The 18,509-nt window shown below is 34.5% G+C and overlaps 1 protein-coding gene across 1 annotated transcript in view; it reads left to right on the top strand.

Annotated features, from left to right (window-relative positions):
• Positions 1 to 1,276: 1,276 nt before the first annotated feature.
• The window catches only part of LOC112126129, a 54,624-nt gene continuing 37,391 nt past the window's right edge, over positions 1,277 to 18,509 (top strand). Inside the window, exon 1 of the mRNA XM_024229745.1 lies at positions 1,277 to 1,333. The gene's annotated coding sequence lies outside the window, so the exon portion shown is untranslated. The remainder of the gene's footprint in view (positions 1,334 to 18,509) is intronic.

Genomic DNA, 18,509 nt, shown 5'->3' on the forward strand with positions numbered 1-18,509 from the left:
TGTGTACTGTTAGTGTACTTATGTCAGTGTAAGTGTAGGTAGGGGGATGTGTAATATGTGGGTGGACGCAGTTTACCCTCATGCCCGGGAGGATTTATTGACTATTGGCTAACGAATTATCAAGTGAAAAATAGTATTTATTACAAACGTTACATAGGTTACATGTTAATTTAGTTGCAAAATGTTGTATATCTGTACATACATTGGTATGAATAGATTGAGCTAAATTTTATATGTTAAGTAATTATGCCAATTAGTCCATTTTAACGCATTTTGGTGGATGTTTTGAAGGTATTTTCTTTCTAAAGCTGATGTTATGATGGTTTTTTGCCACATTTACTCATTCAGTACTATTTAAATTAGAGGTCTTGTAGATTACCATACAAGAAGGTTTTGGTTAGATAAAGGGCGACAAGGGCCGACGACAACGTGGGCTATTTTCCTTCCCCCTTTCCATCCTTTTCTTCCATTATTCACGACAACGAAGTTTCCAATAACCATATTTTCTCTATGATAATATCAGAGATAATCTATTTCCAAGGCTTCCATCCTGTGATTTACACCTCCTTCGCGTTTTAAAGGAACGTGGATCTTTTTAAAATTGATTTTATTTAAAAATGTGGGAAATACCCAAGTAGGGAGAAGAAATTCTCTTTGCAACAACTTTACGGCCCTTCAGTGAAAATATGCAAATTTTTATTTCACGTTTGGCTGACTACCGGCGTCGTTAATCTAACGGCCTCGCTCCTTTTTCTCTTCGTAATTGTTTTTCAAGTTTGTTCCGAGATAATACATTCTGTTATTGCAGAAAAAATGATTTTGTCATGAATAGAAAAAGACAGTAATTGATTATTTTTGTTTTGTATACCTTCGAGTATAATTGAACCCAGCTTCATCAATCGATCACCAGCCGACCATGTTAAGACGAAAAACATTTTTTGTTTGATAACTTTGACGAAGATGGATGTACTTTCATAATAATTGACGTATTGGACAGTTTAGAAAATTTTGAACAGCATTTGTGTTCAACGGGAATTAACGTTTTCAGTGGAACGGTTTAATTTCTAAATGGTAATGCTTTACATTTTCAAGCCGGTGTACCACAAATAGCCAAAACATATGCTGGAGACGTGAAGGGTCTTGTGACTCGGTCGCTCCAGGAGTAGCAACATCTACAGCCGATATTTTTATTTCTAGGCGTAGCATCCGCTCTCTACGAAGTTATATTTATACGCGCTCTTGTAGAATGGGGAATATTGCCCCATTCAGTCTTTCCTCCGGCTTCTAGCAGTTTCCTGCAAGTGGTCGGATCCGGTTGTTACCACGATTTTCCGTAAGTTTTGCTTCTAACAATGTAACGTTGAGTCCACATCCTCCGTTAACACCTCGCAAATATTCTGATTACGTGGTTGTGACACGTACGCTAACTGAGCGTTTTGAATCGGTACTTATTAAAAATTCTTAAGTTTTAGGAATTATCTGTATGAAAAGTACATCATTAATATCATTAGAGATTCACTTAAACCAAAAATAATCAACTAATATAATTTAATAAGTCTCTGTTTGTTCATAAATGACTACTAATAAGTACTCCCATAACATTTATGATCACCATTTAGTCCCATAGCAGCCCCCTCCCGTAAAAATTTGAATACTCGTAAGATGTCTCATTTTGACGAGAAGAAATTTCATGTTTTAATTTAGAAATCACTATTTATTACATTCTATTACTTAAAATAAAACCTCACTAGTAATGAAAATGTGTAACAATTTTTACTTAGAATAGTTTCAAGACCTAGTGATGTTCTCCTTTCAACCTAAGCATTAATTTGTTAAAGCGCATTGCGGTTACAACAGATTTGAAAATTGATTTATTATTCACACTATTAGGCATAATTATAAACTAATCTTTTTTTTGAGGCTATAATTCCGAGTGTGTAAATTCACCTAATTAAACTAACAAGCGTGGGCACTGTGATTATCAGCTTCCCTGCAGAAGTATTTTATTTCAAAGGTTCTTGTGCAAAAAACATTTTTTAACCTTTATTCTAACATTAAAACATCAATCCTTATTTTATTTACGTTTTTAATTTTCATTTATATTAATGTTTGCATTGAATATTTTGCAAAAGTGTACCCGAAGTTATTTTTTATTTATTTTACTTTTTTTTTTTTTTACAAGGGTTCGCAACAGCAAAGGTCATATCAACCCTCAGGGTGCCGGTGTTTTTGAAAAAAAAAAAAACCATTTGTAAGTATGTCGTGTTCGAATGCAGGGCCGCTGGATTCATACCACGGACCTTCACCTTACAGTGATGAGCGCCGTGTCAACGCCTAAACCTTTGCGGCCTCTTCAATTGATGGTCATGACTTATTTCGCGAGGACAAGTTGCAATAATAAACACATTATATAACACGCGTAAATTGTGCGTAACCGTGGGCGTTTTTTGAATTCTGTCAAAGATCGTACATTGTGTTTAGTGTAACGTCGAAGTACTTTAAACTTAGAATGCCACTACGATTGACTGTGATATTTTCTTGTTGGAGTTTTAAAAGTTAAATATCGCTAGAAAACCGGAATAAAACAACTCTTGACAATATAACGCTGCTCATTTTTAACTTTCGGCAGAGAAAAAAATCAATGTTTAAGTAATTAAGTGACTTTAAAGACGCAGCACCTTTCTTATATCCCGTCGCGTTATTATCTTGTTCGGTCACTTTACCGTCTAGAGGTAAAATCTCAACTTTGGAACTTTGCTACACCTTGGCAGTTTTATTTCAAAACGTAAAATGAAATCCTCCGCTACATACCAACCACACCAAAGATTTAAACGTAAACAAATATATGGGATTTTTTAAATTTTTTTTATAGCGTATGATCATAACTTTTAAACGATCAAACTTTGCTCTAGGCTATTTTCTTATTTTGTTTTTCGAATCATTATTGCTTTTTCAGTATTAAATATCGTTCTCTCTACTTTTATTTATAAAGTCATTTGATCAAACAGTAGGCCAAGTTCTCCATATTTCACGAAACAGCGAATTGAACACATTATTTAAATCATCCATTTTGTTATTCATTTAAATAATGATGTATTATGAGTAATAATAAATTACTCATTTCAATGTTAATTTATGCTGCGGGTCGTTCACTCTAGTTCATTAATCTGTTAGCCATTAACTCTAGTTTAATATAGAAATACAGCAGTTCACTTTTGCTCCCTAATTCAGACCTTCAGTCTTATTTATTCAGACATCAAGCCATTCATTAATTTCATTCAGTCATTTAGATTAGTTTAATTAGACATGCTGTCTTTAACTGAACTTCGTTAAGTCAGTCAGTCCTTCACTCCTGCTTAATCAGACAGACTATCATTTACTCTAGTTTATATAGCTAGGCAACTGTTCATTTTGCCCATTAAATCAGTCCTTCAATCTTGTTTAATCAGTAATTAGTACCAGTACCATTTTTCAGTTATCATGCAGTATCAGTATTCATGGTTACTCAGACTGTCTTTTAGACTAGTTTATTTAGACATGCTGTTATTGTTGTTTAACTGAACTTCATTTAGTCAGTCAGTCCTTCACTCTTGTTTAAGCTGATAGTCATTCTCTCTAGTTTATATAGATACACAGTTGTCCATTTTTATCGTTTAAGTCGTTAATTCATTATTTTTCGTGTATATTCGCCCGTTTCTACCCAGATAGTTATTCAATATAGTTTGTTCATGCAGGAATTCATTCATTCTTGTATAATCAGACAAAAAGTTATACAGACTTCTTTATTCAGGTAGCAAGTATTTCCATTGTATTGAAAGAGGTGTTTATTCATTCTTGTTTAATCAAACCGTACTCTTCTTTGCTCATGCAGACACACACTCTAGTTTATTCAGTGATTGTTCATATAGTTTAATCACGCTGATGTTATTTGCTCTAATGTATCGAGTCATTCACTCGAGTTAATATAGATTTGCTTGGTTACACTGACAGGCCGTGGTTATTTTAAAAAGGTTTCGTTTTTCGTAGTTTGAAATAATGTCTTCAACTTGGATTAGTCTAGTAAGCCTGGAATTTTTTGTAATTTTCATAAGTAGACATTATTCCCCAAATAAATTTAACAGTGTGTTTCTACCCTGTAAACCGCTTCGTGTTGTAGGGTTCTTGGTCCCTTACCAGCCACTCCCAAGGGCTTGAGCCCACCGCGGTTACAACTTGGTTAATAACTCCCTTTGTTAAGGGGTCCTACCCTTCAGAAAACTTTCCTCTTAAGTATAACCAACCCTCGGTCGGCGCGTAAAATAAACAGATTAATATATAAATTAAATTAGAATGGGATATTTCAGGATTCTGTGAGGCTTGGGAATTAGGGACGGCCCGATAGGAGGGGATTGGTCTTATTAGCAAAATCTCCTGGAATTGTATGATTTCCATAAAATAAGAAATCACTGAAGGGTGCAATCATACAGGAATTAGATGTTATTATGCATTCATTAAACGCCTTAAAAAGTGTCGTCCTCAACTACATGAAGGAAATGTGCAAATACATAAAACTGTCATATTTAAACTCATCTGTTCATTTGGAGCATTAGACAATATAATCTCATCTACACGTATTAGATTTCTGAAGATAGAGATTGAAAGATGGCTACAAGAGATATTAACTCAAGCAGACTATAAGAATAGTCGTTTTCTTGAGAAAATTGGAAGATTTCTGTCCTCATTCCAAGCAATACCAATTGCAGTAAGAAAACAAAGTGATTGAAGAAACTCTTAAGAGAGATAACCGTATAAAAATAAAATATAGAGCCCTAAAGCCTATATGCGTCTGTATAAATCTCTGACAATCGCAGGCTTTGTGTTTATTTGTTACACATTTCGTTAAAAGGGGAGGCACACGAGGTAAATGATTGTCGACAGTAATAATAATACTGCTCGTCGCCCGCAAATGGTCACGAGTAATGGCATAGGGGAACGAGAAGAGTAATTTATAACACAATAAGTGTAAATGAGGACACTTGATGAGGAAGAAAACCGCCTGGCGTGCTTAGAACCAATCCACTTATTCTTTAATCGACGATATATTTCAATAAATCGATGAACCTCTCAAGAGACCGTGATTTCGCCGTACTCTTTGGTGAAGATGATTTTTCACTACGTCAATTAAGACCTCGTTGTATTAAAAGTGTTGTTTAGAAATGTCCTATCCGTTTTTATCGTTGGTAATCTTCCGTGCGGAAACACCCTTAATACTTTATCAACTCAGAATATTATTGATGGCGTTATATCATGCGATTTATGGCACGTTTTAGTCCTTTCACAACTCAATTTTTAATTTTGGCGTTTTGTACATCCATCAAGTTAACAGAAATAAATCCTTCCCAATTGATAAGTACGGCATACTACATCGGTCAAAGAAAACTAACAATATAAATATCATTACTAATACAATTCAATTAAAAATTATCAGTTTCTTTCTAACTTTCGGATGGTATAAGACTGTGTGAAGACGTTCAAGCAGATATAAAAATAAATAAGAAATAGTCCATTACCAAAAATAAACTCAAATGATCAAAATACGTGTACAACAAAAATGATATAGAAATTTGAGGATTTTTTTCATAGAAAATTCAATCTCTGTAAATGTCTGAAACGTGATTATTTCCCTATACTATTTTCCTTCTAGATTTTGACACACCCATTCGATTTTCGTCAAAGCCATTTTCCTGTTTACCATGTAAATCATGTTAACATCGTGTTTTGTAAGTGCTCTCGTTATTATTCAAAGTGGTTAAAAGCTGGGGTTTTTCAATGCTACCACTTATGGCTCGAATAAAGCTTTGAAGTGAAAATCCTTCGTTCATTTAATTTTCGAAATTGGCATTCGTGAAAAAGTTATTTATTGAACGTAGTTTTAGCTTAGCTAAATCCTTTGGTACAAAAATTACATTATGTTTTTACGTTATGTTAGCTATCCACAGCATTTAAAGAAATTTTTATTGAGAGAGATAAGGATAGAAATATATAGGGAGAGAGGGAGTGAAAGAAAGAGGGAATAAGGGAGTAATAGAGAAAGAGGGAACGAAAAAGAGAGAGAGAGGGGAGAGAGAGATAGGTAGCGAAATAACGGGAGAGAGAGAGAGAGAGAGAGCGAAAGAGAGTGTGTGAATGAAAGAAGGAGTGAGAGATTATGAAAATGAGAGGGAGAAAGATAATGTGCGTGAAAGAGAGTAAGTGAGCGAGCGAAAGGGGGAGTGTGAGAGAGAAAAAGTATGAGAGAGAGAGAGAGAGAGAAGAGAGAGAAGGAGTGAGTGGGAGGAAGTGAGATGAGTTAGAAAAAGAAAAAGTGAGGTGTAGAGATAAAATTAAGAAAAGAAAGAGGGAGAGAGAGAGAGAGAGAGATGGAGAGAGAGTGTGTAGGAAAAAAAGTGAGAGTAATAAATGTTTCCTTCTGTATTTTATCAGTGATCTACCTTCGCCGCAAGTTTGAGTTTTTTTCCAGCTGGGCTCACGTTTATTAAATACAATACACTGTTAACATAATGTAACAATAAAGAAAGATAAAAATAGAGCTTGGATGGATAGAGGATTGTCAGGAAGTCGGTTAACATTATTTATTTTTCTTATTAAATGTTATAATTTTTTATTAAAAGTCAAGGATATGAATGACTTTGAAAGAAAAGAAAATATTCAGTTCTCTTGATTAGCTTTCGATTCCGTGATGAGGACTTTAAAATTATTATTAATTATTCACATGGCTAACAAAATATGAACATCTACTTGTAATTAATTAACTTCTTGTTTGAAGCATACTGAATTTATAAGTTATGTTTGCAGTGGGCAAGACTACGAGCTTCTCATTCTCTATCAAAATTATTAAGTGTTATAGGAAGAATAATTATTAATTGTGTTATTATATAAATTATTAGCGATTTAAGGATTTTCATTATTTATTTTCACTTTTCATTATATACTGTAGTATATGAAAATCATTTGGATTAATACTTCCGCGGGTTTTGAAAGATAAATCCCCCAACTTTATTTAGATGGCATTTTTGCTCATCGATCAGGCCAGATGGAGAGATAGTACGAGCCGGGCAGAGGCCAGATTTATGGCATTATAAATTGCCGCCTTACCACCGAATCCGACTGATGTGTTGCCCCACTTTCTCGCTGTAATAATTTAATTTTTTTGCCAATGGCGTAGGTGTAGGTGCAGGTATACCAGAACGGAGAAGTGAACATAAAAATTCAAAGAGATTAAAAGTTTCCCCAATTCTGGGTAACTGACAATCACACGATGCCCGGGATGGGTGTTGAGGGCGAATGTTTATCTCGGAAAAGTTGTCGCGATATGAGAAGAAAGTTGAGACAAAAAGCACATTGTCCCCTTGGAAATACCGTTACGTTTTTCCGTGAGTAAAAATCTGAAAGTCTCGTCAGATGTTATGTGAAGTGTACCGTTCAGGTAGAAAGGGGCAGAATGGACATCCATAATGGAACAGCAGCCAGCAAAGCAAGAGCTGTTTCACGTCAACTCGAATTACTAGTTCGTTCAATGTACAATCTATGAAAGACTTACTTTATTTGTCGTTATGACAGCAATATATACAATTACTATTTGGTTTTATTAAAACTTACTAACATAAATAATAACTTAATTACTTTATTAAAAGCTTGTATAAATGATTTATTGAGTAGAAGTATCTCTTTTTCATCATTACCCTCTCACTCTCTCTCTCTCTCTCTCTCTCTCTCTCTCTCTCTCTCTCTCTCTCTCTCTCTCTCTCTCTCACTCACTCTCTCTCGTTTTTTTTAATACTCACGTTTCATAAATTTTTCATCATAAAACCTCTAGATATTGGTTTTTCACAGGAATTCAACATTACATTATTAAGCATGTGCCTTTTCACAAGGGACATCTTGACAACAACAATACATAAGAATGTGAAATTTCATTAATTCCTTCCCCCAATCTGAAACGCTTTATTGGTTGCCTAAAGGAACAATTCAGATCCTTGGTTGTCAACCGATTTTTCAGAAATTAGAATTCTCCGCATTCCATGAATACATTGAAGTTATGAAATCTGTTGGTCGACGCAGTATTATGGACAATTTTGTTTTTCTTTGGCATTTTTATATTACGGGTATTGACGATGTTCTAATTACATGCGAATCGTTTATAAAATATACATAGAACATAGTAGTAGTCATCAATTATGATATAGTATATATTGCAGAAGTACATCCGAATCAACAAGTTAAGTATTATTTAAGATAAAATACAAGTATATCAAAAATTTTCGTGACATCCGATTGTTTCTTAAGCAAAGCAATTGAAGTAGACTTTTCCTCACTCTGTATGGTAGTGCTAACTGTTTTTATATCTGTTTTGTGTACTGTTATATTTCTCACACTCTTCACTTCTATTTTAGAATTTTTTAGATTTAAAAGTCAATAGTAAATGTTAATGAAGGGTCATGATAATTTAATTAGTCCGTTATCGTATGTCTACTTATTATTGGTCATATTATTGTTGTACCCAATTTTCTTCATAAATGTTATTATTTGGAGTTGTATTTAAATAAAAGTTGCCAGTATCCGCATGTTTATGAATGCTTTTAGGCCTAATGTCTACAATGCTATTGTTTTTTTAGGGAAATTGTGCTAATGATATATTTTTATGAGGTTAATTCATTGCATTGACCAAATAATATAAAATAAACACCTGGATGGTTTAGTCGTGCTCTCATTAAATTTCCCATTTTTTACATCGAAAGTAATTAAGAGTGCGTCCTTATCAGTATGTCTGCCAGTACAATCAGGCACGAGCCCCCAAGTGTGCGCGCTTGCTTCCGTAAAAGCACATCATAAAAACTCTGTATTTTATTATAATATTTTTAATTTTCATTAAATAACTTATGAAGATAATGAAGTTGATATAATAGGACATGGGGACGTGGGATCACCAATTTTAACGAAACTTTTATGTGATACTCGGTCGAAATATATTAGACAAGTGCCAATGCTTTCTTTCCAATGGTCCCTAGAGCCTAGGAAAAAATACTTTTAGCCTAAATTTGAATATATTTTCTTTTAATGTGTATTTCTGTCTTTGGTGTGCATTATATTAAAGTTATTATGTATTAATCCATATATGTCTAGCGGTAATAATTGACCATATTAATTATTTCAATTAATTAAACCAGTTGATTATTATTTTTATCTAAGGTTTGCGGCATTCGAACCTACGACCTTCTGCTGCTCTAACCACTTGATGAGCTATCGTGACTTCCATCCCTTCGGACACCTCCAAATAATAACGAAAAAACGATTTTCTGATCTAGCCCGAATGTTTTTCGTTGACGTCCAATTTACGCCATAAACACACCTATCTTAGTAGGGAGTTGATAGTCGCTGTTTTCAGTCAAGTAGGTAGTTTTTGACATAGAACATATATCAAAGACGTAAAGGATGAGTAGTTGCAAATTCATCAAGTCATGAAACGCAAGAACACTTGATTTGAAACTTTCAGAAATATTATTTGAAGCACTTCTGCATCTCGGAATCGTTTGGATGCATTTCGTGCTAAAAAAGGTTAAATTTTAATTTTAACAAATTTAAACGCCAAACGTCAGGCTAGAAGACGATGGCAACAAACCCGTTATCCCTCCTTTAAAAGAACCCTCAACCGGTTAACTGTGACTCTTCGTACTCAACTATCCTCTTACCGATCTTCTCAATACAATAAATACCTCGAAACCCTTTCCTCACATGACAACTCCCTCTGGTACGCTACAAAAACCTTATTAAAATATCAAGCAGTTGACTCCCCCAACCGTCTACATGATGGATCCTGGGGCAGGAATGACAAAGAGAAATCAAACCTATTTGCAGCCCATTTAGAATCCACATTTACTCCTCATGAAAACATAAGCGATGCCTCTCACACACAAGATGTAATGGATAACCTTAATATTCCACTTCCACTTCATCTCCCCGTCAAACCTTTTCATCCTTCTGAAGTAAAATATTACATTCACAAATCCTCAAATAGAAAATCTCCTGGGCATGACCTAATCACCTCCACCATACTCCGATACCTACCACGAAAGGCCATAGTCTTCTTAACCACCATATATAACGCCATCCTACGAACTACTTATTATCCCCTCTATGGAAATTTTCCGTCGTTATCCTCATTCCTAAAGCTCATAAACCTCCCGACCAGATATCCTCCTACAGACCCATCAGCCTTCTTCCTACAATGTCCAAAATCCTTGAAAGGCTCCTCTTAAAACGACTAATCCCTATCCTAGATACTTATAATATTATTCCCTTTCAGCAATTTGGCTTCCGCCCACATCATTCTACGACCCAACAAGGTTTTAGAGTTGTGGACACCATTTCCTCTGCTCTTGAGAACAAAGAGTATTGCCTGGGTGCGTTCCTAGATGTAGCACAAGCTTTTGACAGGGTGTGGCACCCATGCTTTATAAACTCAAACGCTTCCTACCCACTCCTTATTACCTTATCCTGAAATCCTACCTAACAGACCGCTGCTTCAGAGTGAGGTGCGGTAACGAGTTCTCTGAAATCAGGCCAATACAAGCCGGTGTCCCACAAGGGAGTATCCTTGGTCCTATCCTTTATACCACCTATACTGCTGATCTACCTACTCACCCAAATACCATCATTACCACCTACGTGGATGATACCGCAATTTTGTCCTCTAACTTGAATCCTACCCAAGCTACCTCTAATATCCAAGAACACCTTGAGCTCATCGAAGGTTGGTGCAAAAAGTGGAGGACAAGATTAAACGGAGAAAAGTGCATCCAATGTACGTTCACTTTGAAAAAACAGTCTTGCCCTCCACTATACATCAACAATGAAGAGATACCGACTTCCACTCAAGTCAAATACCTAGGACTATACCTTGACAGCAGACTGACGTGAAATCCCCACACAAGACTTAAAAGACAACAACTCAACAGAAGACTTGGACAATTACGCAGACTACTAGGACCAAAATCCGGGTTAACCGTCAGCACTAAACTGACCTTATACAAGACTTTACTGCGACCACTTTGGACATACGGTGTGGAACTGTGGGGTTCCGCCAAACCATCCAATATCCAGCGTATCCAGTCCTTCCAATCAAAAGTCCTCAGACAAATCGTCAAAGCTCCTTTTTACGTCTCTAACCTCACTATCCACAAAGACCTCAACGTTCCTTTTGTCCACGAACTGATCCATTTCCGATTCCAAAAATTTCATACCAACCTATCGATCCATACTAACCCTACCGCTAGAGCCCTCTCCACATATTCCCATCCCGAGAATCCACCACGTCGCCTAAAACGACGATGGCCCCGAGACCTCCTTGCCCCTTAATCTATTAAAATGAGTGCCAGCACTGGCTGGCTTCTCATGGCATGCGTCCTCCGGGTGCAGTGCATCAGTGTTAGTGCTGTGACCGAGCGGTGAACAATATACATTGTGATCACATTTGTTTTTGTACAAGTATGTATAGGCTACAAATAAATAAATTTAAAAAAAAATTAACAAATGTATTTTTTAGTTCGAAAAACCGGTATCTGACCCATGAGAGTAATGTTTCCCAGACATTTGATTTTTAGGATTATTAAGTTGTTGATATTTAGTAGAAAAGAAATTGTAATGTTGAGTGTAGCATGGTAAGAAAAGTACCAACATAGTAATACGAAGGGTCAAGACGGTAACGTCCCTTTAATCCTGCAACTAGAAGGGTCCATACTAGTTCGCCTAGGGCCTAAATCTTGGAGTATTACGTTAACCTTGTGGCGGTCAGGATAGGGGGACTAATGCTTCAGCCCCGGTGTATTACCAGCACCCACCCCTTCCAGCAGAGCCCGCAATCATATAATACTTTTATTGCTACTCTTTTTTTTTTCTTCCTGGGGTGATATAGTGTAGATCACGCCGTCACTTACTCTTACTTCCCCCACTCTGATTTACTGTTTTAAAATAAAGCCGGGGTCTTAAGTCCCTTTTGAGCGCCCTTCTAAACAATTCGCAGTGTGCTTTACTCACTCTGAAAAGCCGCGTTAATTCCGCACGAGAGATCGCAGGGTCAACTAATCCCCGAACATCAAGCAAATCCTTCAGTTTAATCCGATGATAATCGTATTGATGTAAACAGCGTACTTAAGGACAGTATGCAAGAAGAAATCTCTTTAATTTATCCGGTGCATATACTTAAAAAAATAATTATACGATGAAACTTGCAATATGTACCATTACTAAAGTCAAATGTTAAACAGACTTAATACATTTAATGTAAAACCACTTTAACACTTAGAGACGGACAAATATTTGTGTTTTAATAATTCTGCAAAAATGACATAAAAATCATACAAGATAATTAAAAAGTTAATTTTGACACTTTGTTGAAAGGTTCATTTGGCTACCTGCTAACCGAGAATATTTACTAATTATGTCGTTATGTATTTTTTATAATTGTTAGTCGCTGAGTATTTTTTTTAACAGCACAAATACATATTATGGTATTGGGAGTTTTCTCTGCTATGTTAAAAATTCTGTATTTTTACAAAATGTAATTATAATAATATAACAAATAATATAAATACTTTTTTTTCTTGCAATGATATTAACTTATTCTTCGTGGACTATTTTCCTCGGTAAAACATTTAAATTTTATACTTTGACCTTTAAAACAATTGTGGTGGAAAGTTTGTATTGTATTAGGTTTGAAAAACAATTTCGTTCCTTTGGACAAATGTCCCGCAAAAGTTGTTATTCGTATTATAAAAGCTTTTCATGGAGTGGGACGAGAATTTGATTTGTTTTGTTCCGTAGCAAGTATAATTTTATTGTTCATTTAAATTGAGCTTTCTTTTTTCGTCTTTACGATTTTTATGGAGCCCCAAGGTACTTTTCACATTTCTGGCCGTAAATAATATAATTCTTTTATTTTTTATTGTTTTATTTTCAACAAAATTTCCATGTGGTTTTGTTTTTAAATAATAAAGTGAAGACTTTATTTATTAACATTTATTTTGGCGTTTCGGGAATTTACCCCTACAATCAACAATCTTATATAGTCATAGAATAATAATTTACTATATCCACATTGGATTTTAAAAGATATGGCAATCTTGCATCTGTAATTTGTTTATTTTAATACATTTTTGTATTACTTTGCAGTAGTATTTAAAAGAAAAAGGAAGAATAATTTGTTTGTGACAGTCGCATGGTCAAGATAATGTTGATGGATTATAAATTTTATAATGTGATTGGATGATAATAAGGATATAGTTAATTATTATTCTAATACTATACAAGATTGCTTATAATAGATGTTGTTAATAAATGTTGTTTTTACTTTATTATTAAAAAAAGAAAACATAGAAATTTGGTCTGCTATCAACGAAAAAATAATGATTTTATTAATTTTCTTACATATTTTCAGAGTATTTCTTATCACATCATAATTAGCAGCACTCTCTACACGCAAGAATGGCACAATTACATAGAAGACAAACACTTTGAGCCCTGAAGATGATCTCAATAAAGATCGAAACGTTGGCATGATATAGAAAATGTTTTTCTGAAACCTACATCACACCAGACCGCATCTCACGATTTCTGAATAATTATCGATTAACGGTCACTAACCACCACACATAATTAGCAGAATTTCTCCTTAACAATAGTGTGAGAAATTGGGTTCAATTCATTTTTATCTTGGTCGTCATGATGTTTTAAGTTTTATAACCCTGATTTGTTTTCTTCTCACTAAATTGTCATCACGTGGACTGCAACTGAATACAAACAGGATTTCCTGTTTTAGCCGGATCCAGGTTCATCAACAAAAACATTTTTTCTTCTTTTGAAGATAATATTTTTTCAGGAATTGTTGTTTATATCATCTGTTGAGTCGATGAGGACTTTAATTAATTAAATTATCGCTCTATTGTTCCTTAATATAGTACACTCTTCATGTAGAGCTATGTTTACGACTTCAATTAAACGATTCATTACCTCGTAAAAATGACCTCATCGATCTCAATTTTTACCAATTGAAGAAAACAATGCACTATTTATCACAGTGTATTTATCGAATCACACAATGTTCTTGCAAAATGTAACAATAAAAAACAACGATAAATAGACATAAATGAAAGGTCTACATTGGGTTTTATTATATTTTATTTATACTCCAAACATAAATTAAATATGAATTTATGTGTACAGATTATCATATATGCTAGCACATTAAACTGTCAGAAATTTCAGAAAAATGAAATCACAATAGCTCTTTTATAGAGAATTTTGTGGCAGGTACAACAGAAGAAATATGAATAATATTATGCCTAATAAATGCAATAATATCAATGTTCTTTACTTATTCCTGCATTGTATTAAATAAGGTGCTTCTTAATATCAACATCCTTTCGACGGTATAACTTGAAATCGAGAAATCTTTTAATATATAAATGTCCCATTTTTCCTTCTGTCAAATACATTTATACATAACATGTACATAACAATTAAGTTCCACAATTAATTTTAAAGGAGTACCTCTTGCTCTCCCACGTCGGATTTTCTCTTAAACGCACTCTTGACTTTTTTTGTATTCTCGCTGAACCATTATTACGAAAACGTAGGCTCAGTGGAATGCGCTCGGAAAACCTTGGGTTTTCCTATAAAATAGCACGGACCATCTCTGAAAATTTCATTATTCTTTTGAGGCGTTTGCTTTCAAACCTCTCTTTGAATGCAATCCATTGTACCTTAGAATTATTATATAAATTAACACTATCGATTTAAAGTTATTTTGTTACAGTTTGAGGCATATTATATAATAACTGATGCAATCAGTAGAAAATAAGCCAAGTTATTATCAATAAAAATAGAAAATTCTCAAATCAAAGCTGTCCGTTGTAGAGGTGTTAGTTTTTCATGGTGTGTAAATCGATTCGATATTGGCCTACCCTACAGGAAATTCTCCTGATCATGGATGTCATTCCGCTGTCATTTTCGGAATTGCTGTAATAATTTGCATCCTCGTGTTCTGGATTTCACGATTTTTTATGCGAGTATCATTGTTTTTAATTTTTTTCCCTTTCTGCATTTCATGTCGCTTTTTCTTCAGTTCCTGGACTTCTTTGTGTAGCGTAACTAGTTCTGGGCACTTTTCCATAGTGGGATAATATTGTAAGTGGCTTTTATTCACAACCTCCAAAAATGCCTGATGTAAATAAAACAACCCTTTACTCTCCCGGGCGGGGGCACTCCGACCTTCTGACACGTTTGTTGAGTGACTCATGCCGGCAGGCGAAGTAAAAAAGAATTGTTCTGAGTGTACTCTGTACAGCGCCAAATTAGTTTAGAAGTAAGAAATGTTGAAAAATTTTATACACTCTACCTTAGGAGAATACGTGTGTAAGAGAGAGTCTTAAAGGAGCTTCTCCATTGGTTGAATCCGCCCATCTTTTTGTTATTTGTGTTTTAAAAATCGCAAAATTTAGAAAATTTGAAAAAAAAACGAAATTCACGTATGTTTGCCATCTACAAAACCAATATATTATGTATTTTTGAACATATTTATTAGTGACATTAAATGAAACTTGCTTTTTAAACTAGCTGGCTACTTATTGGATATTTGTTCTGACACTTCCAATTTACAAAAATGAAATTTCTTAGATATCTTGTAATTTTGTTCGGTATGGTTTTAAATGTATGATTTGATTTTATCGAGACTGCGAAACGCTTATAAATGTGATATTACTTGTGAAAAGCCTGTTAGGAATCAAATTCTCCTTAATGTTATAATCTAGAAAAAATCGTGTGCCGGCACATTTATCACATCTTGTTCCTTGAAATACGACACCGTTAGACTAAAATGCTGATATCTCGATCTCAGATTTTTTTTCTCGTGAGTTAAGGTTTGATCTGAGATTATCATCCTGGAAAAAAGGGGATCGAGGGGCTTGGCTCGGCCCTCAATACGAGTTTAGTCAGCGAAAAGTTTACTCCCCATTGAATTTTCGCCCCTATAAGTTTCGCGAGAGAAAACAGACGGCGTCGGCAAAGGTCCAAGCCATCGGTCGACTTTCAACGGGGAACCCTTCGCTGAATATGGAAGGGAAGTTTAAGGTAATATCGAATCACGGCTGGCCCTTGAGTTATCGATTCTTAATAACTAAGTAAGTTTTAATGTATTGTCCATTTCTATTCAAAAAGGCATGCCAGTTCTAAAACTAAAGATATTCTCATACTTTCTTTCTAAATAAATTTCGTTTTTACATAAATACCTGTTCACTCATGGAGGGTAAAAAAAGTTGGTATCAATGAGGGAAAAACACTATGTGTGAACCTGCTACTATAGCTAAGAATATTTACACAACCAACAAAATTTATCATTTAAATATGTATATTAAGAAAGACTTGTTTGATTAGTAAAAAATCATTTTTCCCAACAGCAGATATCAACCCTCGGGGTGCCGGTGTTTTTGATAAAAACTCCATTTGTAAGTATGTTTGGATCCAGCGGCCTTGTATTCGAACCCGGGACCTTTACCTTACAGTGATGAGCGCCATGTCAACACTTAAAATGTCCCACTTAAAAAAGTTATTTAAATACTTATTACTTTCACTATGGAAAAAATGACAGTTTTATTTTAAGACCAATTATAATAAAAATATATGCAAAATGTTTTAATGCGTACGAATTGAACTATGTATATATGAAGTTGATTTTTTTAGTAAATCACTGTTGACGCTTTAGCAAACTGTTTAGAGGATATAGTTTCAATAATGTTTATTTCTTTAAATCTTCTCGAATATCTCTTTATTGAAGCATGAACAACAATTCTACCCACACAGATTTCGATTATGTCGATTGGTCTCGCCCCGCACACACGACATATTTACCCTGACAAATGCATTCAACTTCAATATACATAAAAGGAAAGACAAAATACTCTCAAAAAACTCGATATCTATCAGTACGATCAAACAGCCAAAAAGTCCAAGTTATAACCTAAATTCGCCAAAAAGTTAATTTTCTCCAAATTCTCGCTGCCTTGCTTATTCTATATGCTCACGTTGGATGGCACTCCACTACTAGCTCTCTATACGGAGCCACGGAATGACAACCTTAATTTAAACGACATGTAATTGTCGTTTACTGCCCTGCCCTAACAACAAAAAGTGCAAAATAATAAATTTTGCTGAACAAAACCATTCTTGCTGAACTGCCATAGGGTCACTTGGGTATTTATTAGTTTTCATTTCTTCAGGGATGATTTTATTGTTGATGATGGGTGTCGGTTTGTGAGTCGGTGAAGCCGTGTTGAACTGTCTAGAATCATTGGGTCCGTTTAACTCGCGGGTTTGTTGAATTGCTCAAACGCGTTTCACCATTACAACCGTTGCTACTGATAACTCTTAAATACAAAATATTATATTATTATATTAACATTAACAATATTTTACAATGAAATTCTACCATATCTTTTATTTTATTTTGTTGTTTCAAGAAACAGTTATATTTCTTAGGTAGATTTTGGTTATAAAATAGTGATATTCAGTTTTTTTGAATAATATTGCTGCTGTGGTTAAATTTCTTATAGACTTTATGGATATGTTGCATTGGATAAACTTAAGGAAATATTTACCTGCTTGTACTTAATTCGATACTTAATGTAATACTTAATGTGTGTCATTTTTTATTATTTAACATAATCCATCTGCATATTTTGTTTTATTTTTTTATATGCTATTGTATTTATCTAGATCACAAGCCAATATTACCATTTTTACCAATTGATTTAGTTCATTTCACAAATATAACATGTGGGCGTTTGGCAAATACATTTAAATAAGGGTTAATTGGATGTATTAATAAAAAGAATTGTTTATAACCGGTAGAAAACCTGGCATTCTCAACAACCTTTGCATTGTTCGCTTTTTCTGAATATACCTTATAAACAATACTTGTTGTTTTATTACTTTTTCATTTAATTTGTCCCCTCATTCTTTTTCTTTGTCGGAAATCTATTTTCCACGACGTTTCCATGAGTCCACAAACCCGGACTTGGCAACAATGAAAAGTCGTGGGTGGCAAAACAATGGAGATGTTTCCCTAACGAGATCCGAGGCCCATTAGAATAACAATATACACGTGCAAGCAGACTCCTACCTGCTTCCTTTCTCGCAGAAGCCAAAACCCCTTGCATATTCTCTACCTCGATTCTCAATTTGAATCCAAAATTCTGCCTGTGTCCAATCTCTGTCTGTTTAGATTTTGTGAACTATGATCAATGAAATGGGGGGGTTTCCAGCTAGATTTTATTATTATCAATTAATTTATCGTTTCAACTTTTATCGGATTTGCCACATGACGCGCATGTACAAAAATCCCACTACTAATGATTTCAGTAACGAAAATAAAGTGAACTATCGAAAAAGACCCCTTATTCAACGTTAATTTCTCATTATCT

The sequence above is a fragment of the Cimex lectularius genome, unplaced genomic scaffold (genome assembly GCF_000648675.2).
Source record: "Cimex lectularius strain Harlan isolate CLEC.00 unplaced genomic scaffold, Clec_2.1 scaffold439, whole genome shotgun sequence".
In the NCBI taxonomy this organism is placed as follows: Eukaryota; Metazoa; Arthropoda; class Insecta; order Hemiptera; family Cimicidae; genus Cimex; species Cimex lectularius.